The sequence below is a fragment of the Phyllobates terribilis genome, unplaced genomic scaffold (genome assembly GCF_046119375.1).
Source record: "Phyllobates terribilis strain yellow unplaced genomic scaffold, ASM4611937v1 Scaffold_138__1_contigs__length_4804227, whole genome shotgun sequence".
In the NCBI taxonomy this organism is placed as follows: domain Eukaryota; kingdom Metazoa; phylum Chordata; class Amphibia; order Anura; family Dendrobatidae; genus Phyllobates; species Phyllobates terribilis.
Window position 1 is genome coordinate 438,667 of NW_027362898.1, and position 20,630 is coordinate 459,296.

Consider the following 20,630-nt stretch of genomic DNA (forward strand, 5'->3'; position numbering starts at 1 on the left):
CCCCCCCCCGCCTTAATTGGTTCTCCTCCCTTCCAACGGTGTTGAGGCGGGTGGGAACAGCCGGGGGTTGAGGGTACTGTGCTAAAAGAGGTGGAGTTATGCAGATCTAAAACGCGTGGATTGCAGCAGCAGCAAGCCGAAAAGTGCAGGCATGTGAGAGATCTAGAGGTTGACAGCATGTCTTCTTAACGGGAGTCCAGGTGGCCATCTCCACAAATGGACTTTTCAGAATCCTTGGGTGGCACCGTAGTCGGAAACCAATTCTGGTTATCGCTTCTCGGCCTTTTGGCTAAGATCAAGTGTAGTATCTGTTCTTATCAGTTTAATATCTGATACGTCCCCTATCTGGGGACCATATATTAAATGGATTTTTAGAACAGGGAGATGGAAAAAGAGCTTGCTCTGTCCACTCCACGCATTGACCTGGTATTGCAGTATCTCCAGGACCGGTGCACCCCTTCTTTAATGCAGTTTCTAAAATCAGAAAGAATTGAATTCAATGCTTTTTGTTCATTTTGCTTGTTTGTCGGATTTTGGGATGGACTCTTTGGCTTTGCTTTTCTTCTCCTCATTGGATTTTTCATGTTAAAAGTTGCAGAAGCCAGATGACAAGCTCATTTTGGTTCAACTTCAGCAACTGTGCATTGCATTGCCATGTAATGTAATGTAATGCAATGCTATCTATCTAGCTCTCCCTCTATACTTCCTTTTGGATAAACAGACATATTAGGCAAGCATTTTGGAGCTTTCACCTAAATAACTACAGGTGGTGAGATAAGCTGCACAATATAATTGACCTTTCAGTATATTGTTGCACACACACCATCTATTTAGCAAATGCCCTTGTTATCAACAGCAGCCTTTTAAACTCACCTGAGCTAACAGGTATGTGAGCTGGTTACTCTGCTGCGCTTAAAATTTCTTTTTTGGTTTGCTACAATGCCTTTTCTGAAACGTTGTCTCCCTCTGCTGGAACACTAACTTCTTTCATTTAATGCCTGCAGACTATAAAAGAGAAACCAACCCAAAAAGTTTGGTTGATTAGTCTGTGGCATTCTTTTAAACTGTTGCTTATGGCGGTCTCTGTGAGCTTCTCAGTGACATTCAGCCATCCAGGTATCCCGCCTGCAGTAGACGGAATGTGGCAATGGAACGCTGGCTGCGCGTGTCATAATAGGCTCTGAGCCTTTATATACCTGCGCACAGCAGCAGCCACCTTCAGTCTGCTGCTGGACAGCCAGCAGCAGCAGCAGGAGAGGTAATTAATCAGCAACCCTCCTGCTAAGGGTAGACAGCTGCTCGTTCCACCCCCCCCGCCTTAATTGGTTCTCCTCCCTTCCAACGGTGTTGAGGCGGGTGGGAACAGCCGGGGGTTGAGGGTACTGTGCTAAAAGAGGTGGAGTTATGCAGATCTAAAACGCGTGGATTGCAGCAGCAGCAAGCCGAAAAGTGCAGGCATGTGAGGGATCTAGAGGTTGACAGCATGTCTTCTTAACGGGAGTCCAGGTGGCCATCTCCACAAATGGACTTTTCAGAATACTTCGGTGGCACCGTAGTCGGAAACCAATTCTGGTTATCGCTTCTCGGCCTTTTGGCTAAGATCAAGTGTAGTATCTTTTGAAAAGGCAGTTTTGTCCTTGGGCTGCCCTAGTAAATTGATGCATATTACACACTGGTTTGGTGCACTTGTTAGTACGCCAGGTGGCTCATAGAGTTATCTGATGGAAAACATGGCCCTCCAGGATCGAAGTCACTAGGCTGGGTAAGTGTGAGGGCTTTGGAGCAATGTGCCCCAGGAGTAGGCGCCCTGGTGGGAGTCCAAGCTTACTGGGACTGGGAACCCCAGAAAGACTTGGCTTCGTAGCACGCCGCACCATTGCCAATCATACTTTCTGAGCAACCCCCCCTATTCCTGGCCTCCGGGCTAGGAAGGGGAATTTTTATAAACCCGGTCGGAGGTCCGGTCAGCTTTGGGCTGAGAAACCAACACAGGCTCCAGCTCCACTAGGGTGGCAGCCTAGATGGAAGCTGGGAGCACGAAAACGGCTCTTCTCCGGCTTCGGCTAGGGAGAGCATCGGAGATCCCTGACCCTCGCTGTGGCCTTCTGGCTCGGAGGGATGGGGATGGTTTATTGGGGACCCTCTCTTCCGAGAAGGGTCCACATGAATCCTCGCCTCGTGCGCTGTTTTGGTGTGACTTCGGTCACATTTTTCAGTGCCTTGGATGCAGCTTCAATCAAAAAATCTGTTCTTATCAGTTTAATATCTGATACGTCCCCTATCTGGGGACCATATATTAAATGGATTTTTAGAACAGGGAGATGGAAAAAGAGCTTGCTCTGTCCACTCCACGCATTGACCTGGTATTGCAGTATCTCCAGGACCGGTGCACCCCTTCTTTAATGCAGTTTCTAAAATCAGAAAGAATTGAATTCAATGCTTTTTGTTCATTTTGCTTGTTTGTCGGATTTTGGGATGGACTCTTTGGCTTTGCTTTTCTTCTCCTCATTGGATTTTTCATGTTAAAAGTTGCAGAAGCCAGATGACAAGCTCATTTTGGTTCAACTTCAGCAACTGTGCATTGCATTGCCATGTAATGTAATGTAATGCAATGCTATCTATCTAGCTCTCCCTCTATACTTCCTTTTGGATAAACAGACATATTAGGCAAGCATTTTGGAGCTTTCACCTAAATAACTACAGGTGGTGAGATAAGCTGCACAATATAATTGACCTTTCAGTATATTGTTGCACACACACCATCTATTTAGCAAATGCCCTTGTTATCAACAGCAGCCTTTTAAACTCACCTGAGCTAACAGGTATGTGAGCTGGTTACTCTGCTGCGCTTAAAATTTCTTTTTTGGTTTGCTACAATGCCTTTTCTGAAACGTTGTCTCCCTCTGCTGGAACACTGACTTCTTTCATTTAATGCCTGCAGACTATAAAAGAGAAACCAACCCAAAAAGTTTGGTTGATTAGTCTGTGGCATTCTTTTAAACTGTTGCTTATGGCGGTCTCTGTGAGCTTCTCAGTGACATTCAGCCATCCAGGTATCCCGCCTGCAGTAGACGGAATGTGGCAATGGAACGCTGGCTGCGCGTGTCATAATAGGCTCTGAGCCTTTATATACCTGCGCACAGCAGCAGCCACCTTCAGTCTGCTGCTGGACAGCCAGCAGCAGCAGCAGCAGGAGAGGTAATTAATCAGCAACCCTCCTGCTAAGGGTAGACAGCTGCTCGTTCCACCCCCCCCCCCCGCCTTAATTGGTTCTCCTCCCTTCCAACGGTGTTGAGGCGGGTGGGAACAGCCGGGGGTTGAGGGTACTGTGCTAAAAGAGGTGGAGTTATGCAGATCTAAAACGCGTGAATTGCAGCAGCAGCAAGCCGAAAAGTGCAGGCATGTGAGGGATCTAGAGGTTGACAGCATGTCTTCTTAACGGGAGTCCAGGTGGCCATCTCCACAAATGGACTTTTCAGAATCCTTGGGTGGCACCGTAGTCGGAAACCAATTCTGGTTATCGCTTCTCGGCCTTTTGGCTAAGATCAAGTGTAGTATCTGTTCTTATCAGTTTAATATCTGATACGTCCCCTATCTGGGGACCATATATTAAATGGATTTTTAGAACAGGGAGATGGAAAAAGAGCTTGCTCTGTCCACTCCACGCATTGACCTGGTATTGCAGTTTCTCCAGGACCGGTGCACCCCTTCTTTAATGCAGTTTCTAAAATCAGAAAGAATTGAATTCAATGCTTTTTGTTCATTTTGCTTGTTTGTCGGATTTTGGGATGGACTCTTTGGCTTTGCTTTTCTTCTCCTCATTGGATTTTTCATGTTAAAAGTTGCAGAAGCCAGATGACAAGCTCATTTTGGTTCAACTTCAGCAACTGTGCATTGCATTGCCATGTAATGTAATGTAATGCAATGCTATCTATCTAGCTCTCCCTCTATACTTCCTTTTGGATAAACAGACATATTAGGCAAGCATTTTGGAGCTTTCACCTAAATAACTACAGGTGGTGAGATAAGCTGCACAATATAATTGACCTTTCAGTATATTGTTGCACACACACCATCTATTTAGCAAATGCCCTTGTTATCAACAGCAGCCTTTTAAACTCACCTGAGCTAACAGGTATGTGAGCTGGTTACTCTGCTGCGCTTAAAATTTCTTTTTTGGTTTGCTACAATGCCTTTTCTGAAACGTTGTCTCCCTCTGCTGGAACACTGACTTCTTTCATTTAATGCCTGCAGACTATAAAAGAGAAACCAACCCAAAAAGTTTGGTTGATTAGTCTGTGGCATTCTTTTAAACTCTTGCTTATGGCGGTCTCTGTGAGCTTCTCAGTGACATTCAGCCATCCAGGTATCCCGCCTGCAGTAGACGGAATGTGGCAATGGAACGCTGGCTGCGCGTGTCATGATAGGCTCTGAGCCTTTATATACCTGCGCACAGCAGCAGCCACCTTCAGTCTGCTGCTGGACAGCCAGCAGCAGCAGCAGCAGGAGAGGTAATTAATCAGCAACCCTCCTGCTAAGGGTAGACAGCTGCTCGTTCCACCCCCCCCCCCCCACCGCCTTAATTGGTTCTCCTCCCTTCCAACGGTGTTGAGGCGGGTGGGAACAGCCGGGGGTTGAGGGTACTGTGCTAAAATAGGTGGAGTTATGCAGATCTAAAACGCGTGGATTGCAGCAGCAGCAAGCCGAAAAGTGCAGGCATGTGAGGGATCTAGAGGTTGACAGCATGTCTTCTTAACGGGAGTCCAGGTGGCCATCTCCACAAATGGACTTTTCAGAATCCTTCGGTGGCACCGTAGTCGGAAACCAATTCTGGTTATCGCTTCTCGGCCTTTTGGCTAAGATCAAGTGTAGTATCTGTTCTTATCAGTTTAATATCTGATACGTCCCCTATCTGGGGACCATATATTAAATGGATTTTTAGAACAGGGAGATGGAAAAAGAGCTTGCTCTGTCCACTCCACGCATTGACCTGGTATTGCAGTATCTACAGGACCGGTGCACCCCTTCTTTAATGCAGTTTCTAAAATCAGAAAGAATTGAATTCAATGCTTTTTGTTCATTTTGCTTGTTTGTCGGATTTTGGGATGGACTCTTTGGCTTTGCTTTTCTTCTCCTCATTGGATTTTTCATGTTAAAAGTTGCAGAAGCCAGATGACAAGCTCATTTTGGTTCAACTTCAGCAACTGTGCATTGCATTGCCATGTAATGTAATGTAATGCAATGCTATCTATCTAGCTCTCCCTCTATACTTCCTTTTGGATAAACAGACATATTAGGCAAGCATTTTGGAGCTTTCACCTAAATAACTACAGGTGGTGAGATAAGCTGCACAATATAATTGACCTTTCAGTATATTGTTGCACACACACCATCTATTTAGCAAATGCCCTTGTTATCAACAGCAGCCTTTTAAACTCACCTGAGCTAACAGGTATGTGAGCTGGTTACTCTGCTGCGCTTAAAATTTCTTTTTTGGTTTGCTACAATGCCTTTTCTGAAACGTTGTCTCCCTCTGCTGGAACACTGACTTCTTTCATTTAATGCCTGCAGACTATAAAAGAGAAACCAACCCAAAAAGTTTGGTTGATTAGTCTGTGGCATTCTTTTAAACTGTTGCTTATGGCGGTCTCTGTGAGCTTCTCAGTGACATTCAGACATCCAGGTATCCCGCCTGCAGTAGACGGAATGTGGCAATGGAACGCTGGCTGCGCGTGTCATAATAGGCTCTGAGCCTTTATATACCTGCGCACAGCAGCAGCCACCTTCAGTCTGCTGCTGGACAGCCAGCAGCAGCAGCAGCAGGAGAGGTAATTAATCAGCAACCCTCCTGCTAAGGGTAGACAGCTGCTCGTTCCACCCCCCCCCCCGCCTTAATTGGTTCTCCTCCCTTCCAACGGTGTTGAGACGGGTGGGAACAGCCGGGGGTTGAGGGTACTGTGCTAAAAGAGGTGGAGTTATGCAGATCTAAAACGCGTGGATTGCAGCAGCAGCAAGCCGAAAAGTGCAGGCATGTGAGGGATCTAGAGGTTGACCGCATGTCTTCTTAATGGGAGTCCAGGTGGCCATCTCCACAAATGGACTTTTCAGAATCCTTGGGTGGCACCGTAGTCGGAAACCAATTCTGGTTATCGCTTCTCGGCCTTTTGGCTAAGATCAAGTGTAGTATCTGTTCTTATCAGTTTAATATCTGACACGTCCCCTATCTGGGGACCATATATTAAATGGATTTTTAGAACAGGGAGATGGAAAAAGAGCTTGCTCTGTCCACTCCACGCATTGACCTGGTATTGCAGTATCTCCAGGACCGGTGCACCCCTTCTTTAATGCAGTTTCTAAAATCAGAAAGAATTGAATTCAATGCTTTTTGTTCATTTTGCTTGTTTGTCGGATTTTGGGATGGACTCTTTGGCTTTGCTTTTCTTCTCCTCATTGGATTTTTCATGTTAAAAGTTGCAGAAGCCAGATGACAAGCTCATTTTGGTTCAACTTCAGCAACTGTGCATTGCATTGCCATGTAATGTAATGTAATGCAATGCTATCTATCTAGCTCTCCCTCTATACTTCCTTTTGGATAAACAGACATATTAGGCAAGCATTTTGGAGCTTTCACCTAAATAACTACAGGTGGTGAGATAAGCTGCACAATATAATTGACCTTTCAGTATATTGTTGCACACACACCATCTATTTAGCAAATGCCCTTGTTATCAACAGCAGCCTTTTAAACTCACCTGAGCTAACAGGTATGTGAGCTGGTTACTCTGCTGTGCTTAAAATTTCTTTTTTGGTTTGCTACAATGCCTTTTCTGAAACGTTGTCTCCCTCTGCTGGAACACTGACTTCTTTCATTTAATGCCTGCAGACTATAAAAGAGAAACCAACCCAAAAAGTTTGGTTGATTAGTCTGTGGCATTCTTTTAAACTGTTGCTTATGGCGGTCTCTGTGAGCTTCTCAGTGACATTCAGCCATCCAGGTATCCCGCCTGCAGTAGACGGAATGTGGCAATGGAACGCTGGCTGTGCGTGTCATAATAGGCTCTGAGCCTTTATATACCTGCGCACAGCAGCAGCCACCTTCAGTCTGCTGCTGGACAGCCAGCAGCAGCAGCAGCAGGAGAGGTAATTAATCAGCAACCCTCCTGCTAAGGGTAGACAGCTGCTCGTTCCACCACCCCCCCGCCTTAATTGGTTCTCCTCCCTTCCAACGGTGTTGAGGCGGGTGGGAACAGCCGGGGGTTGAGGGTACTGTGCTAAAAGAGGTGGAGTTATGCAGATCTAAAACGCGTGGATTGCAGCAGCAGCAAGCCGAAAAGTGCAGGCATGTGAGGGATCTAGAGGTTGACAGCATGTCTTCTTAACGGGAGTCCAGGTGGCCATCTCCACAAATGGACTTTTCAGAATCCTTGGGTGGCACCGTAGTCGGAAACCAATTCTGGTTATCGCTTCTCGGCCTTTTGGCTAAGATCAAGTGTAGTATCTGTTCTTATCAGTTTAATATCTGATACGTCCCCTATCTGGGGACCATATATTAAATGGATTTTTAGAACAGGGAGATGGAAAAAGAGCTTGCTCTGTCCACTCCACGCATTGACCTGGTATTGCAGTATCTCCAGGACCGGTGCACCCCTTCTTTAATGCAGTTTCTAAAATCAGAAAGAATTGAATTCAATGCTTTTTGTTCATTTTGCTTGTTTGTCGGATTTTGGGATGGACTCTTTGGCTTTGCTTTTCTTCTCCTCATTGGATTTTTCATGTTAAAAGTTGCAGAAGCCAGATGACAAGCTGATTTTGGTTCAACTTCAGCAACTGTGCATTGCATTGCCATGTAATGTAATGTAATGCAATGCTATCTATCTAGCTCTCCCTCTATACTTCCTTTTGGATAAACAGACATATTAGGCAAGCATTTTGGAGCTTTCACCTAAATAACTACAGGTGGTGAGATAAGCTGCACAATATAATTGACCTTTCAGTATATTGTTGCACACACACCATCTATTTAGCAAATGCCCTTGTTATCAACAGCAGCCTTTTAAACTCACCTGAGCTAACAGGTATGTGAGCTGGTTACTCTGCTGCGCTTAAAATTTCTTTTTTGGTTTGCTACAATGCCTTTTCTGAAACGTTGTCTCCCTCTGCTGGAACACTGACTTCTTTCATTTAATGCCTGCAGACTATAAAAGAGAAACCAACCCAAAAAGTTTGGTTGATTAGTCTGTGGCATTCTTTTAAACTGTTGCTTATGGCAGTCTCTGTGAGCTTCTCAGTGACATTCAGCCATCCAGGTATCCCGCCTGCAGTAGACGGAATGTGGCAATGGAACGCTGGCTGCGCGTGTCATAATAGGCTCTGAGCCTTTATATACCTGCACACAGCAGCAGCCACCTTCAGTCTGCTGCTGGACAGCCAGCAGCAGCAGCAGCAGGAGAGGTAATTAATCAGCAACCCTCCTGCTAAGGGTAGACAGCTGCTCGTTCCACCACCCCCCCGCCTTAATTGGTTCTCCTCCCTTCCAACGGTGTTGAGGCGGGTGGGAACAGCCGGGGGTTGAGGGTACTGTGCTAAAAGAGGTGGAGTTATGCAGATCTAAAACGCGTGGATTGCAGCAGCAGCAAGCCGAAAAGTGCAGGCATGTGAGGGATCTAGAGGTTGACAGCATGTCTTCTTAACGGGAGTCCAGGTGGCCATCTCCACAAATGGACTTTTCAGAATCCTTGGGTGGCACCGTAGTCGGAAACCAAATCTGGTTATCGCTTCTCGGCCTTTTGGCTAAGATCAAGTGTAGTATCTGTTCTTATCAGTTTAATATCTGATACGTCCCCTATCTGGGGACCATATATTAAATGGATTTTTAGAACAGGGAGATGGAAAAAGAGCTTGCTCTGTCCACTCCACGCATTGACCTGGTATTGCAGTATCTCCAGGACCGGTGCACCCCTTCTTTAATGCAGTTTCTAAAATCAGAAAGAATTGAATTCAATGCTTTTTGTTCATTTTGCTTGTTTGTCGGATTTTGGGATGGACTCTTTGGCTTTGCTTTTCTTCTCCTCATTGGATTTTTCATGTTAAAAGTTGCAGAAGCCAGATGACAAGCTCATTTTGGTTCAACTTCAGCAACTGTGCATTGCATTGCCATGTAATGTAATGTAATGCAATGCTATCTATCTAGCTCTCCCTCTATACTTCCTTTTGGATAAACAGACATATTAGGCAAGCATTTTGGAGCTTTCACCTAAATAACTACAGGTGGTGAGATAAGCTGCACAATATAATTGACCTTTCAGTATATTGTTGCACACACACCGTCTATTTAGCAAATGCCCTTGTTATCAACAGCAGCCTTTTAAACTCACCTGAGCTAACAGGTATGTGAGCTGGTTACTCTGCTGCGCTTAAAATTTCTTTTTTGGTTTGCTACAATGCCTTTTCTGAAACGTTGTCTCCCTCTGCTGGAACACTGACTTCTTTCATTTAATGCCTGCAGACTATAAAAGAGAAACCAACCCAAAAAGTTTGGTTGATTAGTCTGTGGCATTCTTTTAAACTGTTGCTTATGGCGGTCTCTGTGAGCTTCTCAGTGACATTCAGCCATCCAGGTATCCCGCCTGCAGTAGACGGAATGTGGCAATGGAACGCTGGCTGCGCGTGTCATAATAGTCTCTGAGCCTTTATATACCTGCGCACAGCAGCAGCCACCTTCAGTCTGCTGCTGGACAGCCAGCAGCAGCAGCAGCAGGAGAGGTAATTAATCAGCAACCCTCCTGCTAAGGGTAGACAGCTGCTCGTTCCACCACCCCCCGCCTTAATTGGTTCTCCTCCCTTCCAACGGTTTTGAGGCGGGTGGGAACAGCCGGGGGTTGAGGGTACTGTGCTAAAAGAGGTGGAGTTATGCAGATCTAAAACGCGTGGATTGCAGCAGCAGCAAGCCGAAAAGTGCAGGCATGTGAGGGATCTAGAGGTTGACAGCATGTCTTCTTAACGGGAGTCCAGGTGGCCATCTCCACAAATGGACTTTTCAGAATCCTTGGGTGGCACCGTAGTCGGAAACCAATTCTGGTTATCGCTTCTCGGCCTTTTGGCTAAGATCAAGTGTAGTATCTGTTCTTATCAGTTTAGTATCTGATACGTCCCCTATCTGGGGACCATATATTAAATGGATTTTTAGAACAGGGAGATGGAAAAAGAGCTTGCTCTGTCCACTCCGCGCATTGACCTGGTATTGCAGTATCTCCAGGACCGGTGCACCCCTTCTTTAATGCAGTTTCTAAAATCAGAAAGAATTGAATTCAATGCTTTTTGTTCATTTTGCTTGTTTGTCGGATTTTGGGATGGCTCTTTGGCTTTGCTTTTCTTCTCCTCATTGGATTTTTCATGTTAAAAGTTGCAGAAGCCAGATGACAAGCTCATTTTGGTTCAACTTCAGCAACTGTGCATTGCATTGCCATGTAATGTAATGTAATGCAATGCTATCTATCTAGCTCTCCCTCTATACTTCCTTTTGGATAAACAGACATATTAGGCAAGCATTTTGGAGCTTTCACCTAAATAACTACAGGTGGTGAGATAAGCTGCACAATATAATTGACCTTTCAGTATATTGTTGCACACACACCATCTATTTAGCAAATGCCCTTGTTATCAACAGCAGCCTTTTAAACTCACCTGAGCTAACAGGTATGTGAGCTGGTTACTCTGCTGTGCTTAAAATTTCTTTTTTGGTTTGCTACAATGCCTTTTCTGAAACGTTGTCTCCCTCTGCTGGAACACTGACTTCTTTCATTTAATGCCTGCAGACTATAAAAGAGAAACCAACCCAAAAAGTTTGGTTGATTAGTCTGTGGCATTCTTTTAAACTGTTGCTTATGGCGGTCTCTGTGAGCTTCTCAGTGACATTCAGCCATCCAGGTATCCCGCCTGCAGTAGACGGAATGTGGCAATGGAACGCTGGCTGCGCGTGCCATAATAGGCTCTGAGCCTTTATATACCTGCGCACAGCAGCAGCCACCTTCAGTCTGCTGCTGGACAGCCAGCAGCAGCAGCAGCAGGAGAGGTAATTAATCAGCAACCCTCCTGCTAAGGGTAGACAGCTGCTCGTGCTAAGGGTAGACAGCTGCTCGTTCCACCCCCCCCCCCCCGCCTTAATTGGTTCTCCTCCCTTCCAACGGTGTTGAGGCGGGTGGGAACAGCCGGGGGTTGAGGGTACTGTGCTAAAAGAGGTGGAGTTATGCAGATCTAAAACGCGTGGATTGCAGCAGCAGCAAGCCGAAAAGTGCAGGCATGTGAGGGATCTAGAGGTTGACAGCATGTCTTCTTAACGGGAGTCCAGGTGGCCATCTCCACAAATGGACTTTTCAGAATCCTTGGGTGGCACCGTAGTCGGAAACCAATTCTGGTTATCGCTTCTCGGCCTTTTGGCTAAGATCAAGTGTAGTATCTGTTCTTATCAGTTTAATATCTGATACGTCCCCTATCTGGGGACCATATATTAAATGGATTTTTAGAACAGGGAGATGGAAAAAGAGCTTGCTCTGTCCACTCCACGCATTGACCTGGTATTGCAGTATCTCCAGGACCGGTGCACCCCTTCTTTAATGCAGTTTCTAAAATCAGAAAGAATTGAATTCAATGCTTTTTGTTCATTTTGCTTGTTTGTCGGATTTTGGGATGGACTCTTTGGCTTTGCTTTTCTTCTCCTCATTGGATTTTTCATGTTAAAAGTTGCAGAAGCCAGATGACAAGCTCATTTTGGTTCAACTTCAGCAACTGTGCATTGCATTGCCATGTAATGTAATGTAATGCAATGCTATCTATCTAGCTCTCCCTCTATACTTCCTTTTGGATAAACAGACATATTAGGCAAGCATTTTGGAGCTTTCACCTAAATAACTACAGGTGGTGAGATAAGCTGCACAATATAATTGACCTTTCAGTATATTGTTGCACACACACCATCTATTTAGCAAATGCCCTTGTTATAAACAGCAGCCTTTTAAACTCACCTGAGCTAACAGGTATGTGAGCTGGTTACTCTGCTGCGCTTAAAATTTCTTTTTTGGTTTGCTACAATGCCTTTTCTGAAACGTTGTCTCCCTCTGCTGGAACACTGACTTCTTTCATTTAATGCCTGCAGACTATAAAAGAGAAACCAACCCAAAAAGTTTGGTTGATTAGTCTGTGGCATTCTTTTAAACTGTTGCTTATGGCGGTCTCTGTGAGCTTCTCAGTGACATTCAGCCATCCAGGTATCCCGCCTGCAGTAGACGGAATGTGGCAATGGAACGCTGGCTGCGCATGTCATAATAGGCTCTGAGCCTTTATATACCTGCGCACAGCAGCAGCCACCTTCAGTCTGCTGCTGGACAGCCAGCAGCAGCAGCAGCAGGAGAGGTAATTAATCAGCAACCCTCCTGCTAAGGGTAGACAGCTGCTCGTTCCACCCCCCCCCCCCGCCTTAATTGGTTCTCCTCCCTTCCAACGGTGTTGAGGCGGGTGGGAACAGCCGGGAGTTGAGGGTACTGTGCTAAAAGAGGTGGAGTTATGCAGATCTAAAACGCGTGGATTGCAGCAGCAGCAAGCCGAAAAGTGCAGGCATGTGAGGGATCTAGAGGTTGACAGCATGTCTTCTTAACGGGAGTCCAGGTGGCCATCTCCACAAATGGACTTTTCAGAATCCTTGGATGGCACCGTAGTCGGAAACCAATTCTGGTTATCGCTTCTCGGCCTTTTGGCTAAGATCAAGTGTAGTATCTTTCGAAAAGGCGGTTTTGGATGTTGGCCGCCCTAGTAGATTGATACATTATGCACACTGGGGTTTAGGCGCTTGTTAGTACGCCAGGTGGCTAATATAGTCATCTGGTGGAAAGCATGGCCCTCCAGGATCGACGCCATTGGGCCGGGGAAGATCGAAAGCCCGAAGTGTGAAGTGCCCCAGGAGTGGTGACCCTGGGGTGCCTAAACTCACTGGGATTGGGAACCCCACTTGAGTTTATGGCACATTTGCACAAGCACTTCAAATTTTCTTTCTTCGCACACACCCTTATTCCGGGCCTTCTGGCCTTAGGATGGGGAATTTTTCAATTCCCGGTCGAAGGTCCGGGCAGTATTATACTGTGAAACCTTCACTATTTATTTAATTTCTTTGTCACTGTGTGTCCACTTATTCACGTGTGTCACGTCCTACTAGGATTTTGTCGGGATGCGGTTCCCTTACGGGTTCCTCTCTTGGCAGGTCTAGGGGGGGAGTGTGTGGCCATCAGGTTCCGCTCCCCCCTGAACCCCCCTGGCTCTCCTCTTTCGGGAGGAGAGCGTTGTTGGCTCCCCTCTTCCGGGAGGGGAGCACAGTCTTTGGCTCCCAGTGCCATGCTCGGGTGAGAACTCGGGCAGGTGCTGGGGGTAAGATTGGGTCGCCTCTGGCTTCGGCTGGAGGTGGCTTTTTGTCCCTGTTCCTCGCTGTGGCCTTTTGGCTCGGAGGGACGGGGAATGGTTTGGGGGACCCTTCTCCTTTTGGAGAGGGTTTCAAGAAGACCAGCATCCTAGTGCACTTTTTTTTTGGCACTTGTCACTTTTTTAAGCGCACTCGGGTTTTGTACACGAATTCGGGCTTTCGATAAAAAAAAAAAAAAAAAAAAATCTGTTCTTATCAGTTTAATATCTGATACGTCCCCTATCTGGGGACCATATATTAAATCGATTTTTAGAACAGGGAGATGGAAAAAGAGCTTGCTCTGTCCACTCCACGCATTGACCTGGTATTGCAGTATCTCCAGGACCGGTGCACCCCTTCTTTAATGCAGTTTCTAAAATCAGAAAGAATTGAATTCAATGCTTTTTGTTCATTTTGCTTGTTTGTCGGATTTTGGGATGGACTCTTTGGCTTTGCTTTTCTTCTCCTCATTGGATTTTTCATGTTAAAAGTTGCAGAAGCCAGATGACAAGCTCATTTTGGTTCAACTTCAGCAACTGTGCATTGCATTGCCATGTAATGTAATGTAATGCAATGGTATCTATCTAGCTCTCCCTCTATACTTCCTTTTGGATAAACAGACATATTAGGCAAGCATTTTGGAGCTTTCACCTAAATAACTACAGGTGGTGAGATAAGCTGCACAATATAATTGACCTTTCAGTATATTGTTGCACACACACCATCTATTTAGCAAATGCCCTTGTTATCAACAGCAGCCTTTTAAACTCACCTGAGCTAACAGGTATGTGAGCTGGTTACTCTGCTGCGCTTAAAATTTCTTTTTTGGTTTGCTACAATGCCTTTTCTGAAACGTTGTCTCCCTCTGCTGGAACACTGACTTCTTTCATTTAATGCCTGCAGACTATAAAAGAGAAACCAACCCAAAAAGTTTGGTTGATTAGTCTGTGGCATTCTTTTAAACTGTTGCTTATGGCGGTCTCTGTGAGCTTCTCAGTGACATTCAGCCATCCAGGTATCCCGCCTGCAGTAGACGGAATGTGGCAATGGAACGCTGGCTGCGCGTGTCATAATAGGCTCTGAGCCTTTATATACCTGCGCACAGCAGCAGCCACCTTCAGTCTGCTGCTGGACAGCCAGCAGCAGCAGCAGCAGGAGAGGTAATTAATCAGCAACCCTCCTGCTAAGGGTAGACAGCTGCTCGTTCCACCCCCCCCCGCCTTAATTGGTTCTCCTCCCTTCCAACGGTGTTGAGGCGGGTGGGAACAGCCGGGGGTTGAGGGTACTGTGCTAAAAGAGGTGGAGTTATGCAGATCTAAAACGCGTGGATTGCAGCAGCAGCAAGCCGAAAAGTGCAGGCATGTGAGGGATCTAGAGGTTGACAGCATGTCTTCTTAACGGGAGTCCAGGTGGCCATCTCCACAAATGGACTTTTCAGAATCCTTGGGTGGCACCGTAGTCGGAAACCAATTCTGGTTATCGCTTCTCGGCCTTTTGGCTAAGATCAAGTGTAGTATCTGTTCTTATCAGTTTAATATCTGATACGTCCCCTATCTGGGGACCATATATTAAATGGATTTTTAGAACAGGGAGATGGAAAAAGAGCTTGCTCTGTCCACTCCACGCATTGACCTGGTATTGCAGTATCTCCAGGACCGGTGCACCCCTTCTTTAATGCAGTTTCTAAAATCAGAAAGAATTGAATTCAATGCTTTTTGTTCATTTTGCTTGTTTGTCGGATTTTGGGATGGACTCTTTGGCTTTGCTTTTCTTCTCCTCATTGGATTTTTCATGTTAAAAGTTGCAGAAGCCAGATGACAAGCTCATTTTGGTTCAACTTCAGCAACTGTGCATTGCATTGCCATGTAATGTAATGTAATGCAATGCTATCTATCTAGCTCTCCCTCTATACTTCCTTTTGGATAAACAGACATATTAGGCAAGCATTTTGGAGCTTTCACCTAAATAACTACAGGTGGTGAGATAAGCTGCACAATATAATTGACCTTTCAGTATATTGTTGCACACACACCATCTATTTAGCAAATGCCCTTGTTATCAACAGCAGCCTTTTAAACTCACCTGAGCTAACAGGTATGTGAGCTGGTTACTCTGCTGCGCTTAAAATTTCTTTTTTGGTTTGCTACAATGCCTTTTCTGAAACGTTGTCTCCCTCTGCTGGAACACTGACTTCTTTCATTTAATGCCTGCAGACTATAAAAGAGAAACCAACCCAAAAAGTTTGGTTGATTAGTCTGTGGCATTCTTTTAAACTGTTGCTTATGGCGGTCTCTGTGAGCTTCTCAGTGACATTCAGCCATCCAGGTATCCCGCCTGCAGTAGACGGAATGTGGCAATGGAACGCTGGCTGCGCGTGTCATAATAGGCTCTGAGCCTTTATATATCTGCGCACAGCAGCAGCCACCTTCAGTCTGCTGCTGGACAGCCAGCAGCAGCAGCAGCAGGAGAGGTAATTAATCAGCAACCCTCCTGCTAAGGGTAGACAGCTGCTCGTTCCACCCCCCCCCCCCCGCCTTAATTGGTTCTCCTCCCTTCCAACGGTGTTGAGGTGGGTGGGAACAGCCGGGGGTTGAGGGTACTGTGCTAAAAGAGGTGGAGTTATGCAGATCTAAAACGCGTGGATTGCAGCAGCAGCAAGCCGAAAAGTGCAGGCATGTGAGGGATCTAGAGGTTGACAGCATGTCTTCTTAGCGGGAGTCCAGGTGGCCATCTCCACAAATGGACTTTTCAGAATCCTTGGGTGGCACCGTAGTCGGAAACCAATTCTGGTTATCGCTTCTCGGCCTTTTGGCTAAGATCAAGTGTAGTATCTGTTCTTATCAGTTTAATATCTGATACGTCCCCTATCTGGGGACCATATATTAAATGGATTTTTAGAACAGGGAGATGGAAAAAGAGCTTGCTCTGTCCACTCCACGCATTGACCTGGTATTGCAGTATCTCCAGGACCGGTGCACCGCTTCTTTAATGCAGTTTCTAAAATCAGAAAGAATTGAATTCAATGCTTTTTGTTCATTTTGCTTGTTTGTCGGATTTTGGGATGGACTCTTTGGCTTTGCTTTTCTTCTCCTCATTGGATTTTTCATGTTAAAAGTTGCAGAAGCCAGATGACAAGCTCATTTTGGTTCAACTTCAGCAACTGTGCATTGCATTGCCATGTAATGTAATGTAATGTAATGCTATCTATCTAGCTCTCCCTCTATACTTCCTTTTGGATAAACAGACATATTAGGCAAGCATTTTGGAGCTTTCACCTAAATAACTACAGGTGGTGAGATAAGCTGCACAATATAATTGACCTTTCAGTATATTGTTGCACACACACCATCTATTTAGCAAATGCCCTTGTTATCAACAGCAGCCTTTTAAACTCACCTGAGCTAACAGGTATGTGAGCTGGTTACTCTGCTGCGCTTAAAATTTCTTTTTTGGTTTGCTACAATGCCTTTTCTGAAACGTTGTCTCCCTCTGCTGGAACACTGACTTCTTTCATTTAATGCCTGCAGACTATAAAAGAGAAACCAACCCAAAAAGTTTGGTTGATTAGTCTGTGGCATTCTTTTAAACTGTTGCTTATGGCGGTCTCTGTGAGCTTCTCAGTGACATTCAGCCATCCAGGTATCCCGCTTGCAGTAGACGGAATTTGGCAATGGAACGCTGGCTGCGCGTGTCATAATAGGCTCTGAGCCTTTATATACCTGCGCACAGCAGCAGCCACCTTCAGTCTGCTGCTGGACAGCCAGCAGCAGCAGCAGCAGGAGAGGTAATTAATCAGCAACCCTCCTGCTAAGGGTAGACAGCTGCTCGTTCCACCCCCCCCCCCGCCTTAATTGGTTCTCCTCCCTTCCAACGGTGTTGAGGCGGGTGGGAACAGCCGGGGGTTGAGGGTACTGTGCTAAAAGAGGTGGAGTTATGCAGATCTAAAACGCGTGGATTGCAGCAGCAGCAAGCCGAAAAGTGCAGGCATGTGAGGGATCTAGAGGTTGACAGCATGTCTTCTTAACGGGAGTCCAGGTGGCCATCTCCACAAATGGACTTTTCAGAATCCTTGGGTGGCACCGTAGTCGGAAACCAATTCTGGTTATCGCTTCTCGGCCTTTTGGCTAAGATCAAGTGTAGTATCTGTTCTTATCAGTTTAATATCTGATACGTCCCCTATCTGGGGACCATATATTAAATGGATTTTTAGAACAGGGAGATGGAAAAAGAGCTTGCTCTGTCCACTCCACGCATTGACCTGGTATTGCAGTATCTCCAGGACCGGTGCACCCCTTCTTTAATGCAGTTTCTAAAATCAGAAAGAATTGAATTCAATGCTTTTTGTTCATTTTGCTTGTTTGTCGGATTTTGGGATGGACTCTTTGGCTTTGCTTTTCTTCTCCTCATTGGATTTTTCATGTTAAAAGTTGCAGAAGCCAGATGACAAGCTCATTTTGGTTCAACTTCAGCAACTGTGCATTGCATTGCCATGTAATGTAATGTAATGCAATGCTATCTATCTAGCTCTCCCTCTATACTTCCTTTTGGATAAACAGACATATTAGGCAAGCATTTTGGAGCTTTCACCTAAATAACTACAGGTGGTGAGACAAGCTGCACAATATAATTGACCTTTCAGTATATTGTTGCACACACACCATCTATTTAGCAAATGCCCTTGTTATCAACAGCAGCCTTTTAAACTCACCTGAGCTAACAGGTATGTGAGCTGGTTACTCTGCTGCGCTTAAAATTTCTTTTTTGGTTTGCTACAATGCCTTTTCTGAAACGTTGTCTCCCTCTGCTGGAACACTGACTTCTTTCATTTAATGCCTGCAGACTATAAAAGAGAAACCAACCCAAAAAGTTTGGTTGATTAGTCTGTGGCATTCTTTTAAACTGTTGCTTATGGCGGTCTCTGTGAGCTTCTCAGTGACATTCAGCCATCCAGGTATCCCGCCTGCAGTAGACGGAATGTGGCAATGGAACGCTGGCTGCGCGTGTCATAATAGGCTCTGAGCCTTTATATACCTGCGCACAGCAGCAGCCACCTTCAGTCTGCTGCTGGACAGCCAGCAGCAGCAGCAGCAGGAGAGGTAATTAATCAGCAACCCTCCTGCTAAGGGTAGACAGCTGCTCGTTCCACCCCCCCCCCCCGCCTTAATTGGTTCTCCTCCCTTCCAACGGTGTTGAGGCGGGTGGGAACAGCCGGGGGTTGAGGGTACTGTGCTAAAAGAGGTGGAGTTATGCAGATCTAAAACGCGTGGATTGCAGCAGCAGCAAGCCGAAAAGTGCAGGCATGTGAGGGATCTAGAGGTTGACAGCATGTCTTCTTAACGGGAGTCCAGGTGGCCATCTCCACAAATGGACTTTTCAGAATCCTTGGGTGGCACCGTAGTCGGAAACCAATTCTGGTTATCGCTTCTCGGCCTTTTGGCTAAGATCAAGTGTAGTATCTTTTGAAAAGGCAGTTTTGTCCTTGGGCTGCCCTAGTAAATTGATGCATTTTACACACTGGTTTGGTGCACTTGTTAGTACGCCAGGTGGCTCATAGAGTTATCTGATGGAAAACATGGCCCTCCAGGATCGAAGTCACTAGGCTGGGTAAGTGTGAGGGCTTTGGAGCAATGTGCCCCAGGAGTAGGCGCCCTGGTGGGAGTCCAAGCTTACTGGGACTGGGAACCCCAGAAAGACTTGGCTTCGTAGCACGCCGCACCTTTGCCAATCATACTTTCTGAGCAACCCCCCCTATTCCTGGCCTCCGGGCTAGGAAGGGGAATTTTTATAAACCTGGTCGGAGGTCCGGTCAGCTTTGGGCTGAGAAACCAACACAGGCTCCAGCTCCACTAGGGTGGCAGCCTAGATGGAAGCTGGGAGCACGAAAACGGCTCTTCTCCGGCTTCGGCTAGGGAGAGCATCGGAGATCCCTGACCCTCGCTGTGGCCTTCTGGCTCGGAGGGATGGGGATGGTTTATTGGGGACCCTCTCCTCCGGGAAGGGTCCACATGAATCCTCGCCTCGTGCGCTGTTTTGGTGTGACTTCGGTCACATTTTTCAGTGCCTTGGATGCAGCTTCAATCAAAAAATCTGTTCTTATCAGTTTAATATCTGATACGTCCCCTATCTGGGGACCATATATTAAATGGATTTTTAGAACAGGGAGATGGAAAAAGAGCTTGCTCTGTCCACTCCACGCATTGACCTGGTATTGCAGTATCTCCAGGACCGGTGCACCCCTTCTTTAATGCAGTTTCTAAAATCAGAAAGAATTGAATTCAATGCTTTTTGTTCATTTTGCTTGTTTGTCGGATTTTGGGATGGACTCTTTGGCTTTGCTTTTCTTCTCCTCATTGGATTTTTCATGTTAAAAGTTGCAGAAGCCAGATGACAAGCTCATTTTGGTTCAACTTCAGCAACTGTGCATTGCATTGCCATGTAATGTAATGTAATGCAATGCTATCTATCTAGCTCTCCCTCTATACTTCCTTTTGGATAAACAGACATATTAGGCAAGCATTTTGGAGCTTTCACCTAAATAACTACAGGTGGTGAGATAAGCTGCACAATATAATTGACCTTTCAGTATATTGTTGCACACACACCATCTATTTAGCAAATGCCCTTGTTATCAACAGCAGCCTTTTAAACTCACCTGAGCTAACAGGTATGTGAGCTGGTTACTCTGCTGTGCTTAAAATTTCTTTTTTGGTTTGCTACAATGCCTTTTCTGAAACGTTGTCTCCCTCTGCTGGAACACTGACTTCTTTCATTTAATGCCTGCAGACTATAAAAGAGAAACCAACCCAAAAAGTTTGGTTGATTAGTCTGTGGCATTCTTTTAAACTGTTGCTTATGGCGGTCTCTGTGAGCTTCTCAGTGACATTCAGCCATCCAGGTATCCCGCCTGCAGTAGACGGAATGTGGCAATGGAACGCTGGCTGCGCGTGTCATAATAGGCTCTGAGCCTTTATATACCTGCGCACAGCAGCAGCCACCTTCAGTCTGCTGCTGGACAGCCAGCAGCAGCAGCAGCAGGAGAGGTAATTAATCAGCAACCCTCCTGCTAAGGGTAGACAGCTGCTCGTTCCACCACCCCCCCGCCTTAATTGGTTCTCCTCCCTTCCAACGGTGTTGAGGCGGGTGGGAACAGCCGGGGGTTGAGGGTACTGTGCTAAAAGAGGTGGAG

General features: G+C 46.0%; 14 non-coding genes and 3 pseudogenes across 14 annotated transcripts; all 17 read left to right on the plus strand.

Moving 5' to 3' along the window:
• The first annotated feature begins 269 nt into the window (after positions 1-269).
• Positions 270-460, plus strand: LOC141205169 (U2 spliceosomal RNA). The gene has a single exon (XR_012275943.1). It is a non-coding gene; the product is annotated as a U2 spliceosomal RNA (small nuclear RNA).
• Positions 461-1,575: 1,115 nt separating this feature from the next.
• Positions 1,576-1,691, plus strand: LOC141205517 (U2 spliceosomal RNA; annotated as a pseudogene).
• A 524-nt stretch (positions 1,692-2,215) lies between these two features.
• On the plus strand, positions 2,216-2,397 carry LOC141205435 (U2 spliceosomal RNA). Its single transcript, XR_012276201.1, has one exon. It is a non-coding gene; the product is annotated as a U2 spliceosomal RNA (small nuclear RNA).
• A 1,122-nt stretch (positions 2,398-3,519) lies between these two features.
• On the plus strand, positions 3,520-3,710 carry LOC141205341 (U2 spliceosomal RNA). The gene has a single exon (XR_012276108.1). It is a non-coding gene; the product is annotated as a U2 spliceosomal RNA (small nuclear RNA).
• Positions 3,711-4,836: 1,126 nt separating this feature from the next.
• On the plus strand, positions 4,837-5,027 carry LOC141205397 (U2 spliceosomal RNA). The gene has a single exon (XR_012276164.1). It is a non-coding gene; the product is annotated as a U2 spliceosomal RNA (small nuclear RNA).
• A 1,121-nt stretch (positions 5,028-6,148) lies between these two features.
• Positions 6,149-6,339, plus strand: LOC141205401 (U2 spliceosomal RNA). Its single transcript, XR_012276168.1, has one exon. It is a non-coding gene; the product is annotated as a U2 spliceosomal RNA (small nuclear RNA).
• A 1,120-nt stretch (positions 6,340-7,459) lies between these two features.
• On the plus strand, positions 7,460-7,650 carry LOC141205170 (U2 spliceosomal RNA). Its single transcript, XR_012275944.1, has one exon. It is a non-coding gene; the product is annotated as a U2 spliceosomal RNA (small nuclear RNA).
• Positions 7,651-8,770: 1,120 nt separating this feature from the next.
• On the plus strand, positions 8,771-8,961 carry LOC141205171 (U2 spliceosomal RNA). Its single transcript, XR_012275945.1, has one exon. It is a non-coding gene; the product is annotated as a U2 spliceosomal RNA (small nuclear RNA).
• Positions 8,962-10,080: 1,119 nt separating this feature from the next.
• Positions 10,081-10,271, plus strand: LOC141205409 (U2 spliceosomal RNA). Its single transcript, XR_012276175.1, has one exon. It is a non-coding gene; the product is annotated as a U2 spliceosomal RNA (small nuclear RNA).
• Positions 10,272-11,416: 1,145 nt separating this feature from the next.
• Positions 11,417-11,607, plus strand: LOC141205172 (U2 spliceosomal RNA). Its single transcript, XR_012275946.1, has one exon. It is a non-coding gene; the product is annotated as a U2 spliceosomal RNA (small nuclear RNA).
• A 1,122-nt stretch (positions 11,608-12,729) lies between these two features.
• LOC141205007 (U2 spliceosomal RNA) lies at positions 12,730-12,821 on the plus strand (annotated as a pseudogene).
• Positions 12,822-13,615: 794 nt separating this feature from the next.
• LOC141205480 (U2 spliceosomal RNA) lies at positions 13,616-13,803 on the plus strand. The gene has a single exon (XR_012276240.1). It is a non-coding gene; the product is annotated as a U2 spliceosomal RNA (small nuclear RNA).
• Positions 13,804-14,922: 1,119 nt separating this feature from the next.
• LOC141205173 (U2 spliceosomal RNA) lies at positions 14,923-15,113 on the plus strand. The gene has a single exon (XR_012275947.1). It is a non-coding gene; the product is annotated as a U2 spliceosomal RNA (small nuclear RNA).
• Positions 15,114-16,236: 1,123 nt separating this feature from the next.
• LOC141205349 (U2 spliceosomal RNA) lies at positions 16,237-16,427 on the plus strand. Its single transcript, XR_012276116.1, has one exon. It is a non-coding gene; the product is annotated as a U2 spliceosomal RNA (small nuclear RNA).
• A 1,121-nt stretch (positions 16,428-17,548) lies between these two features.
• On the plus strand, positions 17,549-17,739 carry LOC141205174 (U2 spliceosomal RNA). Its single transcript, XR_012275948.1, has one exon. It is a non-coding gene; the product is annotated as a U2 spliceosomal RNA (small nuclear RNA).
• Positions 17,740-18,861: 1,122 nt separating this feature from the next.
• On the plus strand, positions 18,862-18,977 carry LOC141205504 (U2 spliceosomal RNA; annotated as a pseudogene).
• A 524-nt stretch (positions 18,978-19,501) lies between these two features.
• On the plus strand, positions 19,502-19,683 carry LOC141205436 (U2 spliceosomal RNA). Its single transcript, XR_012276202.1, has one exon. It is a non-coding gene; the product is annotated as a U2 spliceosomal RNA (small nuclear RNA).
• Positions 19,684-20,630: the final 947 nt, after the last annotated feature.